The following is a 6,230-nucleotide window of genomic DNA, read 5'->3' as shown; positions in this document are numbered from 1 at the left end:
TGAGCTGGGGTGATGGAAGGGTAGTTCAGTGGTAGAATTCTCACCTGCCATGTGGAAGACCCAGGTTTGATTCTCGGTCCATGCACTTTCCCCCTAAAAACAAACAAAACACAAAATTCAACAAATGGTGCTGCAACAATGGGATACTCACATGGAAAAATAATGAAATGTGACCCTGCCATACAGCATACAAAAAATATTTAATCATCTGGGACTGATAGGGAATTGCTTTCCATTCTCTGATAGGTGGACTCTATTTGGAAAAAAGTGGGGTGGAGAGCCCACCTCCAGGGAAGTCAGAAGACGGAAAGTGGATGCAGGGAAAATAAAAGCATAACTAGGCATGAAAATGCTGGACAATGGGAGCACAGATTTGAGCATTTTGAAAGAACTAGTGATTGGAACATCATCGTGCTGAGGAGGTGAGTACGAAAAAAACTTAAGAATATATTTATAAAAAAGCATGCAAGTTAAAATAAGCCAATTGTTAACTGAGAAGAAAATAAAACACAACATTTGTCTCCTATTAACAATATTTACAAGGTTACATTAAAGTATAAAATGATTTTCTATAATGAAAACTTGGTTTAAATATATTTGGGAGGAAGAGAAAGGTGTGGAGAGAGTTGCTGCTGTATGGTGTCATGGGAACACAGGATCAGGCAGAGCAGAAGTTTCAGGAAACAACTGCGTTATTTGTTACACAGCACAAACAGTCCAAAAGAGCAGGGGAAGAGATTCCACTGTGGCTGGTCTCCCGGGGAGGCGAACTGCTCAGGGCAGGGTTGGTGGATGGCAGCTCTGCACGCACGCTCTCCTTCCCGTGGGAAAGGAGAGACAGACCTGCGCTGCTCAAGGGCGGGGTCGGTGGGGGAGGTGTAGGGGGAGTGTCCGCTCTGATAGGCAGCTGAGTCTGCTTGTTCCCTATTTCTGGCTTTAAGGTGCGGCCAGGCCTTTTGCTTAGACCAGACATCTCTCCTAGGCTGCCGAATGGAAATATACTGAAACATCAGCAAACAATAAAAGAGGAGGGGGGGGCAGGCACTGGAAGACTGCTGATCAGAGTCTATGACTTCGCCACTAAGGGAAAGTGGGTATGCGGTGAATTGAATTATATCTACAATGTATAACTCAAGTGTATAGTTATATATAAAAAGTATATAGTTGATAGGTAAAAGTTCTTCATTCAGAAACAGCAGTATAAATTCTACCTGGGTGAGAGGGTTTACTGTGAACTTCAGCCCAGGGAATGTGTTATTTTGCCACAAGATGCCAAGCACCTGGATGAGTGCCCTGGAGTGAAGATCTTGAACAGAAACTTCTTTTCTGTTATTTGACACGAAGCTAAAATTGCTAAATATATACTGTAAAAATTGCTCTCTTTTAACAAAAGATCAGATCCTTCCTTCAGCTTTGCAGATTTTTAAATAAAATCATATTGAACTAAAAAAAAAAGGAAATAGCAGTATAAGTGTATTATTTAGATATATGAAAATAAATAAAACAGCACGACCAAGACCAACAGATAAAAGAGTTACAAGTGGTTGTCTCAAAAAAAAAAGTGATTGCCTCGTCAAAGTAGAAATGTGATGCAGGTGGGGCAGGGTTCAGGGACTTTTCATAATTCTTTTTAATATGTTCATGTACTACTGATAAAATGAAACAGGGACGATCCCATTCCTTCCCCCCAAAAAAGAGTCTGGTTACTTTATTTCAAAAGTTACTTACACATTTATTTCATTTCCATTTTGAAGAAGCATCTTGTCTTAAATAAAAAACAACCAACAATAAAAACATGCTGAAAATCTTTAAAATTTGGGATTTGAATTCCAGCTCTATTGCCTCATAGAATCGCATGAGCTTGTGAAGCCGGACAACCCTGGGTTCTCAGAGAAATAAGGACCTCAACCAAAAGCTGGTACTATGAGGGTTCTTAAGGCAGTAGCAGGAAAAAAAACTCAAGGGCTAGTCAGTGTGTACAGCCAACTAGTTTAATAAGCACGCAGCCGGAGAACCCCGGGAGTTTTCAGCCAGGTTCCAGAGAGCCCTGGGAATTCTTGGCTAAGTACCACAGAACTCCAGGAGTTATTGGCAGGATGCCTCCGTGTTCCAAGAATTCTCAGCTGGATGCTGGAGAGCCCTGGAAGCCTGGGCTGGTTGCTTCCATGCTCCAGGAATTCTCACCTGGATGCTGGAGAGCTGCAGAAATTCTCGGAGAAGACAAGACCTTGACCAGAGGCTGATGCGGTAAAGGTTCCTGACTCAGCTGCAGGAAGGAGCTCTAGGACTAGTCAGTGTATAGAGTCAAAATCTGTGGAGAATACCAGTGTGTACAGCTCTAAAACTTTAATGCATGGCGTAAGAGCGCTCTCAAAGGGAGATGACCTTGGGCCGACTTCAAAGGAGGAGAAGCAGTTTGAGGTCAGCATCCTTGTGTTATAGAGACTTAGAGGGGCCCTGCCTCCTCTAGTCATGCTAATAAGGGATTGATGAACCGCACTTTTCACTGGTTCTTTTCAGGTGCTGACATGCATGAGAGCTGGTGTGTGCAGGCTAGGTGTGCCTGCGCCGAAGGAATTTTTTGCGATGGGTCTTAGGGTCACTTCCCCTCCCTCTTTCCCTATCTAACCTGCCTCACTTGGGCAGGTCATCTTATTTCTCTGAACTTTGGTTTCCTCATCTACAAGAGTTGACTGTGTGAATTAAAACATTCATACCTGAAAAGCACTTAGAAGGTCCCTGGCACAATTTTACTTCAGCCACTTCACACCATCATCCGTCCCTTCAAGTCTTCTGAAACTTACGTCACTAAAAGGGTTTAAGTCTGGGTCCATAAATATTGAAAGCTCTTACATGACCTCTCAGCATCATTAGCCACATCAACTCTTCACTCCTTCCTTTCTATTCATAGCATCTATCTTACTGCACTCTCCAGGACTCCTCCTAGCTCTCTGGTCATACCCACTCAATCTGTTCAGGTGTTTTATCTTCAAGGAGGCTTTTCTAAGGTCTTTTCTCCTATCATTCTACAGCCTCACCCTAGATAACCACAGTTATCTTCATATCTTTTCATTTCCCATGTTTATATTTCCAGCGTGGGCCACGCCTCTGACTTCTAGACCTGCATATCTAACTGCCTACTTGATATTTTCTTTGAGATATTTCAGCACACCTCAAACTCAAGCATCCAAAACCAATTTGATCTATTTCCCCTCAGTGTTCTTCTCCACTCTTTCCTAATTTTGTGAATGGCTGTCTCATCCATCCATACACATTCAGAAACCTGGGAGTTCCCTGACGTCTCTCACTTTGGACCTCACATCCTGCCCAGACCCAGAATCTAACCATTACTATGGAGTACGGATTTACATCCTAAAAAATATCTCCTATCTACCTCTTCTTTCTTCCTCCACTACCACTACCAATACCACACTTGTTCATGCCACAGTCATTTCACGCCTGAACCATGACAGTTTTCTAACTACTCTACCCACATACCCTCTGATACCCTGTAATTCATTTTACACAGATCAGTCCAAATTACTGACTTTTCACAATGTGTCTTCTTCTGGCACATTATAAGTTTTCAAAGCATGTTTGTTGAATGTATGAATAAGTGGATGAATAAAGGAAGGAAAACTTGTCTGAGGTCTACTTGAAGTTGCTATGCATGTCAAAGGAAATAACGTATATAAAATGTAAAACAGGATTCAAAATATTTAGTAACATTTACTTTGATATATTAGAAGCAAATTCTACTATGTGTGAAGCACTCTTCCACCTTTTGAGGGGATACAAATTAGATTTCAATATATGGGGAAAATAGGGAGAAAGATGAGATATTTGAAGAGAAGAGCATCAGCTATTTGAACCTTGGATTGTTATTGGTGTCAGTGGGTTTTCTGGCTTAGGATCTTACCTCTATCTTCCTTTGAGTTCTGTAAGGCAAAAATAATTTATCTTATGTAATAAAAGAGAGAACATCTTCACTAACCTCACTGTGGAGAGGATTAGAATTCAACTGAGCATTGTTGAGCTGGCAAAATGGTCAAAACATCTATAGCCTAAGAACCAATTTGAAAGCACAAGAAAAGAGAAAGAGAAGCTGAGCAAGATGGGGTAGGCACCTGGCCATGTGAAAGGAGGGTGAGGAAGAGCGTCGAGGGTTCAGCTGGACCACAGATAACTACAAACCACTCTGTGGTTGGGAAGCAGAGTCTGGAAGGCCCACTTGAAAGCTGAGGTGGTGGGAACTGTGAGACGATGACTCCATCATGCTCCACACTGAGCAGACCTAGACCTTTCTCCTTTTCAAGAGAAGCAGGATGTGGGAAACGAGTGGGAGTTGAGAAGGCATTCACAAACATGAGTAAATGCTGAGCATGTTAGAGCTACGTGGAGGAATTCCACAGAGGAATTCTGAATCAGGGACCGCTCCTGAAGTCACGCTCTAGTGAATCCCTAAAGTAGCACCCTTCTCAGTCAGATTCAGGCAGACTGTGCTGGTTGGGAGGATGGGACTTTTGCTGAGAGAGGAAGGACCTCACTGAAACAATTGAGTGCCATGACTCTGTACTGCGAATGAAGGGTTGTTGCGTGTAAAGCAGTTGTTCAGCACGACGTATATCTGTAGACAAAGTACTGGACTGTTGTTTATATATAAATGGTGGGATTATTATTACTCATTTGGCTAGTATGGTTTGAAAGACATGACTAAAAAAAAATAGTGTTTTGGTTAATTATTCTGTGGATCATGAGGATCCAAGTTAATGTGTGAATCAATGAAAACAAAACATCTTTTTTTTTGCCAAAATCTGACTTTTAATAATATCTTTTTTAGTGTCACGAGACTGTACTGACTACAGTTGGCCAGAGAATGGAAAAGCTTTGACTTCTTTTGCAGGGCTTCACAAGGACCTTCTGAGTGGAGACATAAGAATATTTTGCAACAGAGGAAAGAGGGCACAATCTGTAATGAAAATGGTGATCACCCTGTGAGGTGACCTCCAACTTCTCTATTTTACATTTCTATCTGGATAATATTTTTCAGTTTTTACACTAGCCCAGAATAGAATATGACTTTCCCCCCAGATTACAGATGCATTTCTATGTTTTCTTGTATTGTTCTATTAAATTTCTGACAAGTGCAATATAACTCACCCCTGTCTCCAAGATATTGTGATGCTTGATGTTACATTAGGGCTTTGGGAAAGGTGAAGTACAGTAGAAAACACACCATGATGTAGGGGGTATGGGGCTGGGGGCCAGGGGCATGGCACATCCCTGGGATGCAGATGCCATTCTATGCCTTTTGGAGCACCTATGTTCTTTCTTAATTAGCAAGAGTTCTCACAGGTAGGCTGACGTCTAAGTTACTAGGGCTCTAAACAGCACCCGAGGGTTTATTTGCTCCAGATCTTATTTTTTCATTTTATTGTCAATCACAATTTTCAGAGGTTCTGTGTTTTTCTTTTAGACCTTCTGTAGGGAAGGACCTTACCAGAAATCTATTACGTTTGTGTCCTAGAATTGCTACTTCTGTTCAATGGTCATCTGGAATGATCCTGCCTCCTCCTACTTGTAGATTTACTGTATCATCCCCCAATTTATGGCTTCTACAAATCCTCAATTCAGGCTATATTAGTGTTAGACCTATTCAGGATGTACACCCGGCCGTGGCATTGCCACCTCACTAATCTCCAAGATTGGTTCAGCTAGAAGGTCAGGAAACCTAATCTTCCCCCATGGCTCTAGGTGACCCCTTCATAAAGCTGTGTAATTGGTCAATAGAACAATTTACCCATATAACAGACATCCTTCAATACGTGACTAGAACCATTAGTAAAGAGAACTTTTCTTTAACACAGACACATGCTTTGTGTATTAATTAGGGTTCTTTTGGTTAAGTTCAGATTAGCTTGAGCAAAAAAGTTATTTTATTAGCTCACTTAACCAGGAAGTCTAAGACGATGCTTTCAGACATGACTTGATCTAGAGTTTCAAATCCTCTCTTTAGTGGTTTTTCTTATTCACTAGTAACTCTCCTGAGGTTGAAAATTCAAGGTTTCGCATAAGCCATTTGATAATCAGCATCCTATCATGATTTCATTAGGGATATTCAAGTAGCAGAAGGGAGAAGGGATATTTGGAATATAAAATCATAATTGATGTCTTCTGTGGCATTACTGTTAAAAATAAGATTGAGAGATTTTTGTTTTAAGCTTATGCTT

This window comes from Tamandua tetradactyla, chromosome 1 (assembly GCF_023851605.1).
Source record: "Tamandua tetradactyla isolate mTamTet1 chromosome 1, mTamTet1.pri, whole genome shotgun sequence".
NCBI classification, from domain to species: Eukaryota; Metazoa; Chordata; class Mammalia; order Pilosa; family Myrmecophagidae; genus Tamandua; species Tamandua tetradactyla.
Note: the sequence above shows the minus strand (reverse complement) of the source record.